Below are 23,057 nucleotides of genomic sequence, written 5' to 3' on the forward strand. Positions count from 1 at the left end.
ATTACTAACAAAATTAGCAAGAGATTCACTATAGACGTTCAACTGAAAAATCTCAAATTTTTAATATGCATAAAAGTTTAAGAAGTGTAATATACATTCATCGATTCAGCCCAACCTCTTAATCCCTTAACGCATATATTTTTCCTCGGTATATTCGTGAAAATGATCAATATTTTTATAATAAAAAATCTTATATTGCAAATGGATGTACCATATATTTTATATAAAATATTTAAATATTTTAATATAAGGTATCGTAGCTATCATATTAATAAAAGTCAACGACTAAAATAATCGACTAAACTAAGAACAATTCATATCTGTATATATCATTAAGTGGTTGATAAAAATCAATATTGATACGAAAAGTTAAAAATAGGTTGTTCGAGTTACCAAACTGAATAATATTATAAAAGAAAAATATATAAACTATGGATCCTGTTCATGTTGCAAAGTCTCGCGTCCCGAATCTAATAAAGGTTGCAATGTTGGAGGGATTCATTTATTTCCATTACCGTCACGGTCGATTAGTGGAAATTCCATCCAGGCCAGGTTAGTTATTACAGGAACGCTGTCAGATAATCGAACTTCAGATAAATGCTGCGGCGGCTTGCTATGTACGTACGGACGTACCGCGTATATTTGCATGCGTGTAAACGTCGACAAATTACCTACGCTCGAATAATGTGTCGGTCCACGTTAAACATGGGAATTGCGGCGGGATCTAGCTTGCACTAAATTTGCTAATAACCATCAGTATTCTATGGACACTTCGATTTATTGGTTCACGCTTTGGTTTTTTTTCTCTCTCGCCGATAGGATGGCAGAGAATGGTGAAAAAAGAGGTACAAAATAGTACGCCTCTGACCAACGTCGAAAATTGTTGACTGTTAGTTTTTGAACTGATTCGTCCGACGAGCGATTAACCGAGAGAATTTAAAATAAACCAACCAAAAAGCGAGAGATTTTGATTTTTCCTATGGAATCCTTTCTTATGGAATTTTGATTTTGTCCATAGAAACGAAATATATAAAGTTCTAAATAAAGTATAGTATAATATGTTGTTTTAAAGAGGAATTTATGGACTTACAATAATCATTTTAGGCAGGTAGATTATAAAGTTACAAACTCAAAGTGGAGATTATCAGAGATGGCATAAGTTGAAGTGGTTTAGGTCGATGCAGATTGAAATACTAAGTTATGACCATATTTCTATCCCAAATGATGGATATTTCTAACTCGTTCTAATTAGTCGTGTATTCAGAAATTTAATTAACTTATTAACAGGCAAAAGTTTTTATGACCTAAATTAAGCTTTTTCTGATCGATGAAATTTATTAATGAAATCCTGCCATCAAGAAAATTTCTGAAATTTTTCCAGAACTTAACAGTGAAGCTATTGAAGAATACAAAAAGTTGTGATTCACTTCACCTAGCATCTTGCGCAATACCTTCCTTTTTCGACCTTATTTATCAAAAACACGATCATATTCTCGAGCTTTCATAAATCAACGTATATTTTCTTTGCCACACGAAGTTTTCTACAATTAACGGATTCGTACGACTAATGAAATTCAACATGATGTTAAAAAATATTATATAAAAAATTTGCCAAAATAACATACTAAATAATCCTTTGCTTCCTTAATTCCATTTATCAAGAAGTAATCACGTTGCCGTGTTTTCTCTTGGAAATTTCTGGGACGATGGGTCACGTGTAAAAGTTCTTCCGCTCGAAGTAAGGAGAGAAAAAAAGGAGATCCTCCTTCGATCGACGTATCGTAACAGGTATCCGTGATCTCTGCTAAAGTTTCACGGGAGAAAATACGCCCCTTAAACGCGTTATCAGAGGCACTCGGAAGCAGTGGTAATTAAATAGAGTGACGTAGTTGGGACTTTGCACGAAGGTTGCAGCTTACCAAGACCGGGGGGTCGACGAACCGCGTTGCTTTCGTTGCACTTGAATGCATTAGCTCAGCTTAAAGTCGAGATGGCGACGACTACGTCTCATTGCATTTGCATTTACTGCAGTGCCCACACGCATTTGCATTTAGTTACGAATCATTGCGGGGGCGCGAGGGCGCGAGCACGCGCATGTCCTAGGCCACCCTCTTCCAGAGATCTTTGTCGCTTTCGACAAAACTTAGGAACACGTATATACTGTCACGTTCAACAAAGTCTGGCCTCCCTTTTAAAGTCAACCACTTTATTCTCGCACCCGTAAAATTTTGATTTACGGACCTCTGATTCGCCACGGAAAAACCAAGGGATTATGAAACTTGCGTGGAAGACTAAATGTAATGCATAGTAAAGAGCGTTGGGATTATCCTTTCTTGCTCTTGGGTGGTTGGAAAAGTTAGAAAGGAGTTAGTTTTTTTTTTTTAGATAATATGGATGAACGCGAATGTTTGTATAAAAGAACTTTTTAATGGATGTTTGTTTGTATTTCTGAGGATGGGCTCTATAAATTTGAAAGACAATAACGCGAATAGTACAATACGTAATAGAAATATCTGTTTTATTTATGCTTTTGTTTATTAAAGATAGCTACTTTTTAAAGTCGGATCATTAAACTAACCTCTTCTATATGATAATTATATGTATGTGCAGTATATATGTTTAATCGAAACGATGAAGCGAAAAAAATTAATATATCCTAAATCAGCTAAAAGTTGAATGCTAAAATAATATCACAGTCATTAAATGTCAGCAGTTGGTATTTTTCAAACTGATCTTTATAAATTTGAGACAAAATAATGTAAATGAAATGTCACAAAAATGCTCGTATTGCTCGCAGATATTTGTCTTTTAAAATTTGGTTATCAAACTAACCTCTTTCGGATAATACATACACATATATACGTATGTATAATGGAACTGATTAAATGAGGAAAATGAATGTATGTACCTGGAAGAAACTAGGAGTTGAAGATTATGAAGATCCACTGGCTATGTTATCGTCATTTTGTTGAAATATTGTGGAGTGAGAGATGCTTCTTGTGAAACACAACTTTTGCTATTACATATTATTTTATGTATTAAACCACGGTTTATACGCGTTTAAACACAGTAAAAGGAGTTAGTATATACAGTCAACACTCTGATGCTTTATCAATTAAGAGAACTCAATCATAATTAATGCGTGACTTTCCGAAAAATATCACAAGTTTTGCAACCGACAGAACGAACTACGCGGATTGGACATTACATGGCTACCGTAGCGTGCTACGGAAATCGAAAGTTTCCGAAGATATCCGAAAGGAACAAAGTCGACACAAATTTGCTAAAGTGACGCTAAAAACGCGGGAAAGTTACGTCGGATTGCAAGGCAAGCACGGTTTGCTTTCCATAATTTGATCAAATTTTCCTTAGATTAAGTGTTATTTTTCATAAAAATTCGCGAGAAAGTAACAATTTAATCGAAATGTGATAGGAAGGATATAGCGTGGGACGTGTAAATATAGTGTAAATGCAAGTATGGAGCATATATGTGATGACCATAGTTTGTCGTTCGAGAAACTGTCACCAAAAACGTATACGGTTAGATATGTATATCGAACATATAAATTAAACTTGATAAATTATGCACATCAGTATTGATATACTGACGTGTTAAGAATAGTTTGAAGATAGATTCTTAAATATAAAGCTAAGGTTATCCCAATTTGTTACAAATATACCGCTCTTCATCCGTTTATCAGACATTTCTGTTTCATTTTTGACAAGTATTATTAATTAATTCTATTAACTCTATTGATTAATTCTATTAATTATTAATTAATTAATTAACAGTATTTAACGTTTTAGAGAATCCATATAAATAATATAAAAGTATTTGTAAAAAATAAAACTGTAAGAGGTTAATTTTTGTCACAATCTAATTTTACAACTTAACTTTGTTTATTCTGCAAACATAATAGAGGTTAGCTTTTACAGTAGATTGGCTCACATTTCCTCCTTTGAAAAAGAGTAGGGAAGAAGAAAGACAGTTTTTATATTTTACTATCGATGTTTTGCTTTTATTAATTCGCTATCCTTTCAGCAGAAACATTTTAATGGCTGCCACTCGTGTTGACGGAGAACGATTTTGTGCCGCTTATTTTCAAGCGAGGGGAAAATTGTGTTATTAAGACGTCAACTTGAATCACCATCTTCGCTGCAATTTCGAGACATTCGAGGGAGCAACGGGGTTTAAAATATCAGGCGATATATATTTCACGGTAAGAATTCACATTCTCCGCATTTTTTTCGATCATTGATTCTAATTAAACGCGAACGATAAAGAAAACGAACAAACAGAAAAAAATGGGAACAAGAAAAATATCACCGTTCTTCATTACAAGCAAACGAGGAAAAACGCGTGGCTTTAATTCTCGAGTTTTTATCGGAACTCGATGCTGTAAACTACATATACAGGGTGAATTGTAAAAAATGGAATATATAAGTACCTCATTTTTAAATTCACCTTAGTTGAGAGTTGAGAATAAAGAAATGTAGTTGTTAGAAAAATAACATATGATTTTAGATTTCAATTTTTAATATTTAAAATTTAATATGAATATCTAGAAATTTGGGAATTTTTAATAAACCAAGAACTGAAAATAACTGAAATTTTGAATATTCATATTACATTCAAAGTTTTTTTTTATTGGTCATGACATTTGCGTTAAAAAATATTGAATAACATTGCGATAAGCACCCTGTATATCCTTTGATAGACTCGACAAAGTACGCCAGTACAGAATAGATTGACGATTATTATAGAGAAAATAATATTCCCCATCGCTCGTAATCTTGCTTTTGCAGCGTAATAGATACGAGAGAACGAGCCCAAAGCGATCTCTATTCCGTGTAATTTCAATAACTCAAATATTAAATACGCTCCGCGAGTTCGGTCGTTCGATTCTCCCTATTTCTAGATATAGAGTAAAATTTATTTTTAATCTAGAACTCGTAATTTCATATATTTGATCAGGATTATATATATATATATATACGGCGGCCCACAAAAATATTTGAGCACTTGTAGAAACTTTTTCTGAATATGTATATTATATAAAATATTTTGCACGAGTTGTGACATGATATAACCATCATGGTCACTCACATTGAGAAGGTTTGAAACAAATTCGAAAATATACATAAAAGTCAAAGATATTTATTGCAAACGTACATTTAAAAAAAGTTACAAAATTATTAAATAGTCAATTACTCTACCATTTTATTGTATCACTAAGTAAATTTCAAAAAGTCTTGTATGACACATAATAAATTTGTAAAAAATTTTTTCTATAATAAATGTTCAAGTTACTTTCGTGAGTCGCCGTATATGCTCGTATCTTGGTTATTTTTAATAATTTAGAAATAATTTTGAAGAGATGGTACTTTTTAATATCGGCGTATGATGCGACCGTACTCGTAAACGAGAGTTCTCCATTTCCAGTCCATGCAAATGCTTTCGAGATGGCCTCGAATTCAGTACGACATTAATAACGTTTCACTTCGTTCAAAGAAAAGGATCCGAGATGTCACGTCGCCAATATCTGTCGTTCGATTTTTTAAATAACCAGTTTCCGAGAATGGAAACGGGGAAGAATCGAGATCTACCGTTCACTGTATTCAATGATTTTCGCTTTGAACAATTTTTAATACCGCGTATCTATATATAAGAGGAAAACAGATGGAAATTTTTAATATTACGAAAGACTTCATTATCGCAGCAAGGCTTTTAGTTAAATCACTGATTTTCATGGGATATTGCTAGAAATTAATACAGAATATTGATTTCTTGGAATTATAAATTTTACGATAAATGGTCTGGTCTATCTGGAACAAGACACGTACTAATAACGAAAGAGTTGAATAGAAAAAACTTTGTAGAAGAAACTCAACGAGAGAGTTGAATAGAAAAAACTTTGAATAGAAAAAAAAAATTAATTCTTCAACAGAAAGATGTTGCAAAATGTTGCGAGAGATCATCGTTTTACTTCTTTGAATATTTTCAAAGAGATTTTGTCTTGGTAATTCTCCAAGGATTTATGTTTCTTTTACTCATCATAATCATTAAGCGTGATAAAATTTGTTATAATTCGTTTGAAAATAATTTTTACACAATACCATTTAAATCCTTATGATATTAAATATTTTCATAATCCTTTAAGGTTTAAATTATATTAAGACGACTATACGAGTAGTAACTTTCTTTCCTTGTCCATGGTAAATGAACAGAATTTTCCGTCTGGAAAAACGATGCCCTTTGACGTAAAAGAAAGATTCAGCTTTGCATACTTCGACGTTAATTCGTTTTAATGCCACAGAAGATTCGCGATAACGAAGGCGTATCCGTCGCTTTTATCCTTACAGTAATAACTATAGTCTGTTTTATCTGTATGCCTGTTTCTAATCTGAAATGTTCATATCTTTTCAAGTCATTAGTAAGAAGCGTTTCTTTTGATGCTTTAGAAATTTTTATTATCTCGATTCTAGTTTCTCTTTGGATTACGTGATTACCTATACATGTACATGTATATCTTTGTAGGTACCTATATAGCTACAGTATCACATTTGACAGTGAAGTTATGAAAATTTTATGAAAAATCTACGATTTGTGTCAGTAATTTCCAAGACTTTGAAATGACTGTATAATTACTTTTGTTTTTGTAAGTTACGTTCGAGGATAACATAATCTTTTTATACGTCAGATTGGATAAGTTTCATGCAAATTAAAAGTACAAAAATTTCTGTGTTAAACGAATTAGCTGGCAGTCCTCTTTTGCTTTTTCCTGACTAACAGAGAAGGAAAGATGTAGAAGGTTAAAGATTTTAGTTTCGACGCTGGTAAGATGGGGTAAATCTCATTAAAATCGCAGTACGAGTTTCACTCCTTTAATTCGGAACAAGAAGAAAAGACTGGCAACTCGAAGGTATCGTTAATGAACTTCGTCCGTAAGAGAAAAGTTTCATATACTCCATCCATCTCTGATACAGTTATAAGCGCATGTTTACAATATTTTGTCCAAGACTTGACAAATGAAAGTTGGGAAGAATAATTCGTATGTTTTATCGCAGTTTCATTCTCCAACTTGAATTCGAATTTTAATCGGATAGATTCACGTTCTGATGTTTTATTCACCCCGCAAAATATGTTTTAAAGATACGGAATATCCACAGGATAAGATCTAATAACTGGCTACTATTATAATTATTATATTTCTATGTATCTTTCAAGGATCTAATTATCATAAAATATTCTAGGAAAAATTTCACGAAAAGTTTTCTTTTATAGGTAACAAATCTCGTTACTTTACAATCAACTAGAAAATAGAGAATGACGAAAACAAATAATTTTTTACTTTTCGTCTTTGGTCCTAGTCGAAATTAGATCAGTATTAGGACTATTACATTAAAAAAATCGAATTCATTCGTTATCAGAAACAACTTTTACCCGATTCAGTAGCCTAAATATCACTGTCTTATACAATATCGTTCAGCTCTCTTCATACGCTCCATTCGAAATCAATGCTCATATAATCACCCTGTACTCATTATCTCCGCCTGCCTCTCGTTCCAATCCCTCGACGTATCCTTCCGAGGATGCATACGAGAATCTATTCGTTGGCACAAGCCAGGAGGATGGTGAAAGTGCTCCGAGTGAAACCGGGATCGGGCGGCATCTCATTTAGGTTGCCAAGCTTTCTACGAGAGTAGGTTGAACAGGATGAAGGAAGAGGGGTTGAACGTCGATTATACGAGGCGATGGTAGTTAAAGAGACACTATGTTCCCAGTGTAAATGTAGCTAGACGTCTCAAAACTACTTACATACATCCCTCCGTATATCGGCCTTTCCTTTGTTGTTCTCGGTAAACATTGGCTTGTTTGACCGAAGGAAAAGTTGTATCGATTCGGCGCGAGACCTGTCAATGATTTCGTGTCAAAGAATGGCAACACGAAACCCGGCCACTTCGATTTTCTTCTTATTTTCAACCAACCCCTCTCCCCTTTTTATATACTCCTTTCCTCTCTTTTTTTCAAACCCACTCGTGTTCTGGACGAAAGGAGTGTATTCATTGTCCACTCGCGAACTCCTCGAGCTTTTGGGATCAGGAAAAAGGATTGCAGAGGGTGAGACAGGGGTTGGAGATTGATTGTGAGACTGCCAGACGCAGACTAGTCTCGCTTTCTCCGGCTTTTCTTCTCGTTGCTGTTCGAGGTTTGATGAATTTACGATAACGTTTATGTCCAGCCTGTTCGCTTTCCTTATGTCATCTACTGATTGAATTTGTTTTGTGTTTTGTATTGTTCGCGTGCATGCAATGTCGTTGGGCTATCGATCGATAAATAAACAGAGATTCGGTCATGGGGGAATCACGCGAGAGCCTGTTTAGGTCGCGTGTGTGACGTTCGAACGCAACAAGTAATATCCGATGTTATAAATTTGTATAGCGATATTTGGCATTGTATATTTCCATATCAAGAATTCAGTTATTACGTTAAACTGTCAATAACTGTAAAAAATATTAATAATTTAATATTAGGATGAGATACGATCAATTTGGAATATGAAGAAATTTTTAATTTTCATTTTACGTATGTATTAATCATTGATCACTTGAATAAATTTCCTGCGAAATTTGAAACTTATTTATGATACAAAACAATATTCATGTTATTAATAATTCTACTAAGAATATTAATAGTAGTAGTATATTTTATTAGTTGCCGGCATTGCAAAAAGGCTCACGATCTTCTGCGTATTTCCAATTGCAAAATTCACACATGCCGCCTTATTAAGTTACTTAATTCTACTTATGAAAATTATATAATTTTAAACGTCATACTAATATATATTAAGGATATTAATAATTCTGTATAAGAAATATACCTAGTCAATCACAATGTTCAATATTATTTTTACATATTAATCAATAGAGAAATATTTTTTAATTTATTTAAACGAATATCTCTTTAAATTTGAAATTCGTTTAATATACAAGACAATATTTTCTCATGAAACAGATACTTAAAAAAATATAAAGTAAAACTCACCATGTCGTTGATTGTACGAAGACGTAACATATACACTGGTACACTAATATATTAATGACACTAATTATACCATATTGCGTCTTAATTAATAAAACGAAATAAATCCACTGAATGAAATATTAAAAAAAAAGACATGGAAGAATTATACGACGAGGCACCAAAGTCGAACGCAAAAACAAGACTGAGCGAGAAGACCCGGGCGGGCGGCGCGATATTAGAATTCTTATCCGAAAGGGACGATAGTAGGGCGATCGGGGTGGGGCTACACGGCGGGAAATTCACAGACCCGAGAATCTCGGAGCGTAAACAGAGGATTTCTGGTTTCCAATTCTGGAACAACGCCTGGTGAATTGTTCAGGATGTTTACCATTTTACAGTGCCACTTTCGAGCCGGATTGTAACGTGTAACTCAAGGAATTTCTTGAAGAATGAATCTTAGAAATGAATCAGGATGAGTATAGTCGTCTCGTGCGTCGTAATGCATAGCTACGATTCGAGTTGGATTTTAATGAAAATCCAATGATCCGGCAGAAAATGTGAGTGTTGCTGCGAGGTAAGAACTGGGACGATATGCCTTTATAGGAATTGCGAAAATTTTCTGTTATCTATATATAGCTATTAGTATGCAATTATGCATAATTATAATGATTTTGAAGAGTAAAATCATTGCATTCTGATTTATTAAAATAGATCTTGTCGAAAATAAACAAGTGTCCGGGTATCAGTTAAAAAGAAAATAAAGCACGATTTTGTTTAATATGCCGATACGAATCGACAAGTTTCAAATAACGAGTTAATTCATTTTTCGTATTGAAGAACTGATACAGGATGAATATATCGATTCCCTCCGAGAGTTCTCGCACATTGATCGAACAAAGTGGAAACAGAGGAGGGAAGGAACTGGAAAATTGCATGAATAACGGAACGGCAATTAATTATCTTAATTGTTATCGTACTCAATGACAACTTGACAATCGACGGGCAATGGATATCGTTGATAATTTCATAAATATAAAATATAGTAATTAATTGCATCGACAGAAGGAAAAGGGTGAAAAATGTTAATGAAAAGATAATTTTGAATTCTGAACCTTTTCAATCCCATCGGTTTAAATAATCGTGTTTTCAATGAATCAATTAGCGACTACGACAAAGTTGAGAAAAATATTATGACTTGCATCGTTTTACAATGTATACGGTGCATTTGTTCGCGAAGCTATTTGAAACTTGTAGAAACTTGTGACGAATATATCATTATGCGTTGTATAAAACCTTTTGAAATTTCATTAGTTCCGTAGACGAATATCATGATTGTATTGATAAAATTTGAAATGAGTCTGAAAATGTATAGGGAAGTTGCGAGATATTTGTTGCAAACATAAAGTTGGTAAATATCGTCAAAGTATTTTGTCAATTATTCACAGTCAATTATTCGTTATATCAGAAAGCCACGTAGTGTGATTACTAATTATACGTTTATGTTGTATACCAATTTCTATTAATAATTATCTGTGCTTTTTTCTTCAAGTTTTTCTTTACCTAACTTTACCGAGGTACTGTATATGCAAATGTTCTTTTCGTTACCATTTTTATTTAACAAGCAAGATATTTCATTGTGGTATGTGTACAAATACAAAATTGTATTCTTCTCGGAGACAGGACGTGTGAGTTATTCAAGCACGTATATTTCGATCTAGCTATGCCACGAAAGTAAAAGGTTCATATTTTCAACTTTGCTATCACATTTCTGCCATTTGTACATCTCTTCTCCTCTCCTATAGTTCGCGTCTTTATACGTTCAATATGCATGCGGTGCGATATGTATCCCGCTGAGCTTTTCTCCTTTCCGATTATTAAATATTAATATACCATACGCTTATATATCTTGGATCTTTTCGATCCACACGCTGCCTTGTATCCTTCTATCAGACGTACAAGCATAAAGAAAATCCTCTAACATATCCTCGTATTTTCCCTCAGTACTTTCGTCTCGGTTTTTTCCTTACCATTGTGAAATACTGAAATACGAATCCTCGGTTGGAATCCGTTTTTTCTTTTCTCCTCGTCAAAAGAAGGTTTGCTTTGGAGGTGTAGAAAAAGAAAAAAAGAAAAAACTATGGAATTTTATTCATTTCCTAATGGTCGAATTAAGAAGCGCAAAACTCCAAATCTTCTTTCTCTTATCTCACAAGTATTCGTAAGTTTCCTAAATTAATTTAAGACTTTCTATCGAATATCTGCGAAAGCTTATTTATCCGTAAAAGAGCTCGTAAAAACGTAGCAGATTGAAAAAGGGAATGTGAATGATTCGTGTCTTCACTGTGCAGTACAATCGATGAATTTACGGTGACACTCTGAGAAATTTTAAGAGATCCTTTCGAACGATCTTAAACGTCGACATTTCCGAGTGGAGTAAGGAGAGATCCTCCTTATCTTGATTCACCGCAGAACAGTTTGATTCGAGATTGGACCAAGGTATTTCCAATTTTCCCGCGTGGATCGATCGATGCCGCTTTTTACCCCATTCCCACCAATTTAGACTCTTCTTCTTGTCGCATCAGCAAATTAGATTACACCAACGGCTCTTTCCGTTTTCTTTTTTCCCCTCGGTTTACTTCATTTACTTCGAGCTTCGATAACTAATAAAACTGCTGTAACAAGTAATTCAACGTGCTTGTAATTTTCTCTTGAACGACAATTTCGAGGAGGAAAAAAGCAATAGAGAATTATAGCAAGAATTTTGGTAAAATGTATTTGTTAGTACATCTCTTACGTATGAATCTTTTTATCGATTATCATTCAAGTTATAAATAGAAAATAGAAAATTAGAAAATAGAAAATAGAAAAATTATATAGATAGAAGTATCTTATATTTTTAAATTGAGAATGTATCACTATAAAGAGATTTAAGAAATTCTGCTACGATATTCTTCATTAACTTCGTAGGCAAATAGATATACGTTTACATAATCCGTAGATAAACTGATTCGTTTACGACCCAAGCTTAAGTATTCAATTGTCTTAGACTTTAAAAAAGTTTGAAAAAATCCTTAAATACCTTCCAAAGCCTTTACCATGTTATACAATTCTTCATTGACTTTAATAGAGTAAAATTATTTTTAAAGAAATTCGAGGGTCGCCAACGATTTCAATTTGTCAAAGAAGGAGTTAACAAACCACAAATTAATTTCATTTCAAATAAATTCCATTTCAAACAATTTTCTCTTCGAGACATTTTTTATACAATATTTCTTGGTATATTTACAAATGAAAGTTTGAGAATAGTTTGAGAGCCACTGTTGCATCGGTGGAGACCGAAAATGCTGAAGGTGCTTTATTCCCGAAAGACCTTCCATATTTCTTGCGGCGAATGGCATTTGAGGCCGTACAAAGTTATCGTTCAGACCGGAATAAGAGCCAATAGTCTGTAACAGGTAATATTACAGACGTAATTTCCTATCCGCGTTCTCCTCGGCAAACTAACGGGAAATCCGTCCCCGGGATGGGAAAGGGGATTTTCAAGGAGATGAGGAGATAACGCAAATTTACTGTCCGCTTGTTTTCGATTCTCTTAGCCGGTCTATGCTTACGGGACTTAACTTTGTTTTAATAAACGCGACCGAGTTTCATTGCGCGGCCCTCGTTGGTTTATCAAGTAGGAAGAATAATCCTTCATTTACGGAGGTATTCAGCCACGCCCCTTTTCTCTTGGCTTTTATGCCTTTAACTGAATAGTGGAGAAACACTCACCGCTTTATGAAGTAACGTTAAACCTTCTTTCGGAACTTTCCTTATCGTATCCTTATTGTGAAGCCTGTATTCGTTATCGGTAATCCGGTTACGTGGTTTTTTCGTATTCTCTTTCCGATTATCTTTATCGACGACGCTGAAAGCGAAAAACAACATAAATCGAAACGCGCAATATAATATGAAAAGATGCGAAACTCGAAATCAACATCGTCGGAGTAGAGAGATTTGTAGCGAGAAAATTCGAATTTTTCCAATTTTAGATTTTCTCGAAAAATTCTATGGTAACCTGTTGCTCGCGTAGACCATACGCGTTTTGTTTCACGCCTCGAACGAAATGAAAACAGCAGCTACGCCGTTGCAGTTTAGCTTAAGTATAAAGTACTTCGATTTATTATTAAGCGTCGAGCAGTAAAATTGTAGAAACTTTAGAAATCGGATAAGACGAAAATTTCGTTTCAGCTTGCTTTCCCTTCGATCGGTCGAACCTCTTTTAATACGAATTTTGATAAAACGTCTATTGTAATTAAATGGCACGAACTGAATCGGCACTCATCGAGATTGTTTTGCGTAAGAATTTCTACGAGGACGAAACAAATAGTTTCTGATACATTTTCGCCTTCGCGATTATAGATATAATCAGAGAAGGCGCCGGTAGAATGGTACGGGATAAGTCAGCCGCGGGCGCAAACTACAACAACTGTTAACTGCATCGACTGTAAACTTTGCCGGTAGTAAAACGCATAAATAATGGAAACTTGGTGCTGTGCAGAGATAATAGAGAACGGGCTAAATGTGTTTCCACGTAGCCGGTGACAATAGATAACTGTACAGTAGAAATGTATAGCATAAGTCAGACACATGCAGCCGCCTTGAAGCGGTACAAACTACTTCAACCATTAGCTATACTACTTGTGACGGATATCTGTATTTTATCCTTAACGATGCTGTTTTGGTAATTGTAGACACCAGTAAATATCGAATTTTTCAAGATAATCTAGTCGTATCTTTAGATTAATCCATCGTAATATATTGTAATATCGTGGACGAAAGGCCTAAGAGATATTCGGCGAATTATAAACAATGTCGCGAGAAAGCCAGTGTCGACAGACCCAACAATGTATCGTCGATTCTTCAATCGAATAGTTTCGCGGGAAAGACCTGCGTGACCCTGGCCACGAGCGGTTGCGAAACACGTGCGTGGTGGGGATAAGACAAAGGACAAAGGGATGTTAAGGGAGAAAGACGAATTAACAGTCAGTGTTAGTTGAGAAGTCAAAGAGTGTAAATCGAGAAGTCAGAGAGTGCGAATTGCGTTGTCAAGAGAGTGTTGTTGAGAGAGTGTGGTCCGCGTAGGAGAAAGCGTTGGATCCGTGGTGACGAGAGTTGCAAATTAATTATCTAGTTCACGTTAAACAACCATCGTTCCCTGTTTAATCAACATCCGTTTGATCCATTTATTGTAAATAAACTAATTGTAGCAAAGATCCTACAATATGCTTAAAACTATTCTACGGTAAGTGGTGAAATACTTGAGTCAGCCACTTTATCGTCAGTCACGTGAAACAAGCATCTTGAAAACGAGAGAATAATCTTAAATCCAACGTAGATCCTTTCTTAAACGGCGAACAGAATGCTTAAGAAATGATCCATCGTAGTTGTGTCTGAAGGATCGGGGACGCAATTTTCCATGGTGGTCGAAGGCTAGGCTTCGGCGAAACCAAGTAAAATCGTGAGGCAGGACAGATTGAGAGGCAACGAGGGAGACCGAGAGAAATTTACTGCTCGACTCATTTCGTTCTCTCGGAATAAATGGACACTTGTCTGGGAAGGATGTAAGCTTGCGGGAAAAGACAAGGCTTCGGTTGTTTATCACCAGAGACAAACGCAGCGATTAAGGCAGAAATAAACGCTTCACTTACCGGCGTCGCGCACGATTCATAAAGCTCTCTAAGTGTCCATCCCCTAGACATGCTAGGCACGAGATCCGTGGATTTCCCTTCGCTACCGACAGTGTCCTGCACCGACTCTGCTACGTGCCACGACGTGGAATTAAATGTCCTTTCACTATCTACTCGACACGACTCTCGGCGTGAAGCATGTCGACGCTGCAACAAAATGAAACGGGCCCGTTATTCTTGGCAAACCGGCATGAGGATTGGCCGAATCGTCGCGCAACCATTTGCGTTCAGGAAAAGAGGACCGACTGCGATTTGATCGCGAGAGAAATCGTTACAAATTTAGCGACATAAATTATAATAAATAGTAGCAATGGGATAAATAATAGCAACATATTTAGAAACATAAATTATTTTTAAGGAAATTGCTATATTTTTGTTTATGTTTGTTCAATCATCTCCTATATTCATCTATATTTCAATAATAAATGCAGTCGTGTGTAAATACTTTTTGCGAGCTATTGCAAAAGATGTATAGAATGTATTATTTAAAATATGCAAAACCAACGAGCACGAAGATTTCATTTTCAATGTTTGATCGGTGATTTTTGTTCGAACGTCTTTTACAACTGAAACTTTCGTCTTTAAAAAGGAATATTCTTACCTACTTGAACTTACAACAACAGTTTTGGAGATCAAAAGAAATGTTGAAGAAATTTAGCGACTAAAATTTTATTTTTCTATTTAATTAAAAGCTGTATTCGCGAGCATTTCTTTGGAGAGATGACGTAGCAATAAATTAAGCTGTTTTGCATCTAAGGAGGAGATATTTCGTGGCGCAATGTCGTTCATGAGATGTGTTGGATGAGATATCTTGCTACGTAGCGTTGTTCATGTGGAGTTATGGACGAGACATCTCGCGTGTCTTTTCATTAAGGTGCGAGATATCTCGGCCATAAATTCAGATAAAAATCTGTTCGTGAGACATGTCATCTACGGGCACGCTAAACGGAGGACATTCTGTATCTTGAAACACACGATTTTTTTAAATATTTTTACACGAAAGAATATTCATACTGAAAAACACAAATGTATTCATAGATTCAAGGGAAAATATAGTTCGTGAAATATTTCACGAAATGAGTTTTTATGTATGTCATGATGTATATATAACGCATATATACATATATGAACAGGATGAATTTATGTTATGAAAATTAGACATACACGTAAAATATCTCTTTTAAAGCTTTCTATGAACGAAATTCTCTCACGAAAAATCTCATTTGCAATTGTAAAAGAATGAGAAACTTCGCGAGTCTTGTGAATTTTAATAAAAAAAGTTATCACATTTTCAAGTTTAATATTTGGAAATAAGTGGTATTTCGGTTTAACGCGAATTTAAGATGTAAGAGAATACTACGACTTGTCGATATTCCTTGTTTCCTCGTATTTTCCGTAGCTAGTAGAGCTTGTTCTTTTAATCTAGACTTTGATCGAAGAGTATTAGGAGCTTCTTTCAGTCCGAGAAGTAATGTTTCGCGCGATTCCTTGAGCCAGTCTCATCAGTTACACCTAAAGACACTGCAGATTTAATCCGAGTATTATGTGTCAGGCATCGTAAGGGTGTTGCCTCGAGAGAAAAGTTACACTTCTCCTTCCTTGTGTACTTAATCAATATTGATGTTGGATCAAGCCACAATTCATTCGGCGCATTCCTACCCGGCCCTGTATCGGGCCAAGTGACATGTTAAGCTTGCTTTACGACATCGAATAAAAGCATCGAAGTAACGTTGACGACGCAAGGGGAAACGAAGCCAGTGATCAACGATGCTCTCCTCAATCACCAGACGAAAGCATTTCAGAGAATTATTCTTACTTGACTTTCAATATTTCTTTTCAGCCTCTCTTTAATCATATTAAATTCGTTATTTCTTCTGCGTTTATAAGAAATTTCATGCAATTCAGAAAATTTAACGTTATCCTCCTAATTTCTTCTTTTTAAAGATTTGCGTTGCTTTCTAAAGATATATGCGTTCAGATTCCGTTTATATATTAGGTTGTCGGAAAAGTATCTTTCGTTTCATAAGATGATATATGAACAACAATTTCTGTTTTATATTATTTTATCGAATTAGGTATGATCATTTCGTTATATCTCTATTATTATGTTCCTACATAATTCAGTAAACTAATATAAAATAAAAACCATTGCGCGTCTATTATTTCCTTATAAAACGAAAGAAACTTTTTAGACAATCTAATATGAATAAATTACAGTTATATACTGTTGGGGAGCAATTGCACCTTCTCTCTTAAACGTAAAAATTAAGGAAATTTCATTCGCCTTTTACGAAGAATCCACGGCTGATCAAAGATTTTTATATTATTCGGTACAAGTATATTTCTCGGTGCAAGTATTTCCTACATAACGAGTCCACAGCGAGTATCATCAAAGTACAGTTCGTTTATTAGCAAGAATTTGAAGCGAAGTGGCGGTATTATTTTAAAATTCGCATCAGACAGAACGAACGCGAAGGTGTATGTGTGAAATCTGCTCGTAACAGTATCGGAGAATCATTTTCCAACATGAGACCAGTGTGTTCGCCATGGACAGGCCATTTCGGCTAAATAAAAGGTACGATTATTGGTATATCTTTGTCGTGAAAGTAGTCGTTGTCGCGATTCATTCACCGTGGTTGGAAAGTGTATATAAAAATACTTCTTGAGTGTGTATCAGCCATTATGGCTTGGCAATCTAGATTTCTATGCACATCGCGACACACTGACAATTCTATTACACGTTCGCCAACCAATTATCATATCGATTTCGAATCTGATTACGTTCGAACGCCTATTTCCTTGCAGTGTGTATAATCGCCGAGTAATCGATATAATTATACAATTCTCGTGTCTACCTCGTGCTGGATCAACTGACTAACGACTCAAGTATCGCCAATATGCATTCCGATGTTAGTTTCGAGGCAAGACCGTCTTCGAGACTGTATAGACTAAATTATAGAGTCGCTCGAGTATTATGATTAGTTATAGATTATACGATTAGCTACATAGGGGAGATGGGAATTAGATATTACTGGCGAGGATTAATTAGTTATGAAATCAGGAAGTTTGGGACGTTGTTGCCTGGAATTTTGAATTATTTATGCAAATTTTCGTGTTTCAAACTGCATATTTAGAATTTATTATTTTTTATTGGTATCTTATCAATTACGAAATGGTGAAATCAACAAGTTCGCAGAACCGCACTTATAGATCATGTTCGTAGTATTTTAAATTTTCCATATAAATTTCGATGTTTCGTGATAGAAATCTGTTATCCGACACGATAGAGTCGTAACTGTTTCACAAATAGTAGAGTGTTGTACAGTGGTATTTTTACGGAGTTACGTGATTTTTCGAAAAGAATAACAAGAAAAAGAAGTAAAGTGAAAGAGGATATATAAATTCAGTGAACGCTCAAACAGTAAAGTAAAATATCAGATAAGTCCACAGCCGTTAAAAGGACACGGAAGTGACAGGGATAGTACGAAGAAGGAGGGGCGGCACTTCATCGATCGGGAAAATCGATCAGGAGAACGTCCATTCGTTTGCCCGATAAAAACTTTCTCAACGACTCTCTCCAGTCCTACCTTCTACTTCACATCTTTCCCTCTCCCCTTTGTTCTACTACAATATCTTTTATACCACGACCTCGTTTTCTCGAAGGGTTCGTAGAACCCGTGACTGAAACCGAGGCCAGGGCAAGGGGGGACATTTGAAACATTAAATTCTAAATGAAAAGGCATCTCGAGCAGGACTTCGGAATTTCAGGTCGCAGCGATAGAGAGAAAGAGAGGGAAAGAATAAAAGGAAAAGGGAGAAATGGCAAGGGGGAAAGAATGGCGTAAAACTGAAGCTGTAAAACGTGGCCAGAATCTTTCACGATAGATTCAACGGAGTCTTCCTCCGCGTCAAGGCTTACGCGAAAGGAAAGATATTCGAGAATGCTAGGAACAACTTCCACTTTTACATAACGTGTCATCCGAACGAAGGTGAAAACTCAAGGTACTTGGTCAAAAATATGTTTGTCTGGTGACACGGAGAGCTATCTCAGTTACCTAAGGTTCAATGTCTTTGAATTCTTTCTTGAATTTTGGACGGAATAATCAAACTTGTTGTATATTATGAGACACCATCGGTATTTACTATAATAACGAAAAAATGAGAAAATGTCGTGTACTTTAAGTCTAGCAAACGAAGCTTTGAAGCTCGACAGAGGTCGTGAAATTAGAGGTCGTATTCTTCACACTCGAGGTCGCTCGAGAATCGTACAATGATCATCTTGTCATTCGGTCGGATCACGTAGGTGATCCAAGTCACGTCTCTGATACTTAAGGTCACTTGGTGGTTATGGTTGGTCATTAACGTAGTATCATGGATAGATAAGGACGTTTGAGATCGACGTCGTGACGATAGCTATCGAAGATGAATGGATCCTTGGGATTAGGTGTTAATCGACGATCGATCGTCGAGTATTTCGTTTGTTTCGTATTTATTTGATATTAGGTGATACGATATCATTACGTGATATCATATCGGTTCCCTTCCACTGAAACGAGTACGTTTTGCCTTTATTTCGTAATTAGAATACACGTTGTTAAACACGAGAAAGGACACGTTCGAACGATACTGTAAGTTCAATTGAATTCATCGTCGAATCAGCTCATGTTCCAGAATCGCCACAAGTTAATCATTTTCGTTGCCTTTTTATCTCATACTTCGTGTTACCTGTTTTCCACGAGGAATTTCGATAGTAATGGAAATCAGTCATCTTTTCCGGCCACGCCACTGGGGAGGAGAAGGAAAGCGGTTAGAGGCAGCGATCGGAGGAAACCGATGATAGAAGTGGACCGAGAGTTCGTCCGGGCACGTAAGACGATAAATCATGCGGTTACAACACGTCCATGTGAATGCGCACATGCATGAATTACACCTGCGGTTATGCGTATGAATGTGTATGTCGTTTACGAAAATGTAGTTAGTATCCGTGTGGAACTGCATCCGTATACAGGGCGTTTCTAAATTGATAACAGAACTTTCGTTACGAATTTCATTCGCTTCTACGGATACATTTGGAAGATCGAGAGACAGAAAGATTATTCGTATCCTTTGTAGCTATATTTCTTTCATATTTTCATCAACGGAAGCAGGTTTCAGTTGAAAGAAAAATTTGATTTCCGCGTTTGCATGGTGGATCGTTTCAATCTCTTTGAAGTAAAATTCTTCATTTGCTAGAATTGCTTCCGTAACAATGCAGCCTGTTTGTGCATACAAATATTGGTAACGCATATCCAAGTGTTCGTAGCTATATCGTAGCTGCTGCGCGTGTTTGCACGCGCAAGTATAAGTAGATGCATACGTTTGCTCTCTATATATTTGGTTACATTCACGCGCACACACCAAATTGCGTACATACCGTCTTTCACATACTACGCATACGTATAAACGCAGAGTACGTGGAATTAAATAGATATTGCGACCGAAAAAGCAATTGTAATTTCGAGTACTCGTGTTTTTTCTCGGATCAATCTTATCGATGGATTCTCTCAAGTCTTAATTAACCTTCGCAGTCGTTCAATCATCGATACGAAAATTATTTTACTTTTTATTTTGCTTTCGAAGCGCTTATCGTGAAATTTTCATCTCCGTAGATATTTTTAAGCGAAAAGTATTACGAAAATTATTATAGATTTTTTGAAATTATAGTTACTCATCGAGTTATCGATATAAAAGTGATCTTAAATTTTTATTGCATATTTTATTTAAGCGTGTATACTGAAATTTCTATTTCCGTAAGGGTTTCTAACGAATGAAAATTATTGCTAAATTAATAGCAGTCCTAGATAGTGTATTTTACGATTATAAATGAATAAATTTACTATAGATAATAGATAACACAGTATACATTGAATTACACGCACTAAATAATAAATCGAATGATCTCTGATGACCTATTTCGCTGTCTTAAATCAAATAGTATATGTAACCGTTGTCAGTCGCATTGCACGGTTGGTACACCGTAAAATTTTATTGTACAGCTCGACGCGCGTACGTCGAACAACGTCGCGCAGCAGATTTTTCTCGCGCGTAACTTTCCAAATAAAACGAAAATAATAAAATATCGAGTTCGAGTGGAGCATAAACTCTCGCGTCCTTCGTTCGCAGTCGTGATAAAAGCGACTGCCGAATTTTTCAAGCCCGTGAATCGCAGTAATCTCTTTGACGATTCGGCAAACTAACTTTCTGTTTAAGATCATAGTCTATAAAAATTCTACTTTTATAGCGTCTATGATGTAGACTATAGTATGATTATTGTGTGATTATTGTATGCACGTATTAGATTGTCCCAAAAGTGTCTTTCGTTATCTGCACGCAGCTGCTTTATCTGGCAATGTTTATACAAACATGAAATTTAATCTGTTAAATGTAAATAGAAAAAAGTAATGGAACAAAATGCGTCATACGTAATTCAATAAAATGATATAAAACAGAGAATGTTGTGCTCGATATTCGCTAACAACAATTTGCTTTTTTCTGTTTTAATATTATACGAACTTGTACACTCAGACATTTAGAACCCCAGGATTATCCATTAAATTATAACGAGGATATCTTTTTTATTTTCAAGATGATAGAGATCAATTAATAATCTTCTACTTGAGATCTATTTAACGAATAATTACCTTTTCTTATTTACATTATTCTTTTAATAATGATGTTTTGAAGAACAAACGAAGATATATACAAGAGAATAATATTTTCTGATTGCAACGTGACTTTCGAAATACGAACAACTCTAATATAACGTCATAGTATATTGTTAAAGTTTTCTGGAAGCCAAAGGTATAGTTAACACCAGTAATATTTAGAAAACTTTGTAGGGGATGAAAAAACGTATAAAACATGCACATGAAAAAACAATAAATGTCCAAAAATATTCGCATTATAAATATTTCCCGCACTACTCTGTACTCTCCAGACGTTAAAATTTTATTTAAAAAAAAATGGCATTTCCTACGTATCAATTTTGTTATAACGTTTCTCGACCGTCCCTTTGTCGATCATTTTCCACAATCCCTTCCATTTCTTGGTCCATTGCTCGTGTATTCCGAAAAGAGCTCGCAATTCCACAACTAGTCGAGTGATCGCGAAAAGGCTAGCAATGGCATCCCATCGCAAATTTTCTCCCCCCTCTCCGTGAAAGTTATGCTCACGCGGGCTGCACAAAAGTTAGGCACGTCCGCACACGATGGCCGATTCTCCTGCAGTATCGCCGACCATCGCCGTTCCAGAAGCGTATCTCGGGCGAACGAAAACTTGGCTATCGTTAAGCAAATTGATATCGGCCGTCGTCGGAAAGTTTCATGCCGCATAAGCTTCCTTTATGGCGTGCACGAAAACCGTGAACCGTGTACGTATCTGCGCGGCCGAGTTCGCGTAACGCACGGATTATTGGCGCGCGAACTTCCGCCCGAGAGTTCTGTGTCGTCGATAGAACGTTCCCCGGAACGAGATTCTGGATTATCGGATGCCGACAACCGGCTTTCCAAATTGTTTCGACCCCGTATCGAAACTTTCAACAAGGAAATTTATTTCAATTCCAGGAGGACCCGGAACTGTTCAATCTCTCTAATTTCTCTTCTACGACTGCGACACTTATGTCATCAATTTTATTAAAATCAATCATTAAAATGAAGAATATCCTTACAGGCTTTTCAAATTATTACCCAATACAGTGACTCGCGAATGCGCTTCTAATTTCTATGCATTTGTGGAAAATTTGAAGATACTAGAATACGCAATTGGACTGGCTTTATTAAATTATATTCTCAAAAATATAAGTTTGCATAAAGATTCCCAATCTACTCGTGTAAGTATTTACGATATATGTATATCTGTGATCTCTGTAACTTTGCGATTTAATGACATATTAATCAGATTAATATGCGACTAATGGTATTTATTATATTTACGATTCCTCTATGTGCGATTTAATATCGCGTTCTAATACGCGAGAAAGTTGTCATAAGTTGAATGTTTCCTGGCAAGATTTTTCTCTAATTTTTGAATAACAAGGAATTGGATTTATTAGCGGAAATTTGGACTGAGTTGTTTTGCGTACACGATACGTTAAAAGCTCTATCTACAGTAAATGTGCACGTTTACGAGTAATAACTGTGCTTTGGCGCTTCGTTGGGTGGATAAATAAATAGCGTATGGTTTGATAGGTATCAGGTTCATGTGTATTTTGAATGAATGAAAATGGGGAATGTTTTCATATTCGATTTTGTATCCATTAGTAAATA

The 23,057-nt window shown here is 35.5% G+C and overlaps 1 protein-coding gene across 8 annotated transcripts in view; it reads right to left on the bottom strand.

Moving 5' to 3' along the window:
* LOC100644811 (neuroligin-4, Y-linked) overlaps nt 1–23,057 on the bottom strand; it is a 220,951-nt gene that overhangs the window by 60,195 nt on the left and 137,699 nt on the right. For 5 of the 8 annotated variants that reach the window (XM_048408534.1, XM_048408536.1, XM_048408535.1 and 2 more), the window contains one exon: nt 14,716–14,901. The exons of 1 other annotated variant lie outside the window; for it this stretch is intronic. The gene's annotated coding sequence lies outside the window, so the exon portion shown is untranslated. Of the gene's footprint in view, nt 1–9,046; nt 9,161–12,796; nt 12,933–14,715; nt 14,902–23,057 lie in introns of those variants that run through there. 2 more of the 8 variants (XM_048408533.1, XM_003397972.4) reach the window with 2 other exon arrangements.

This window comes from Bombus terrestris, chromosome 9, assembly GCF_910591885.1.
Source record: "Bombus terrestris chromosome 9, iyBomTerr1.2, whole genome shotgun sequence".
In the NCBI taxonomy this organism is placed as follows: domain Eukaryota; kingdom Metazoa; phylum Arthropoda; class Insecta; order Hymenoptera; family Apidae; genus Bombus; species Bombus terrestris.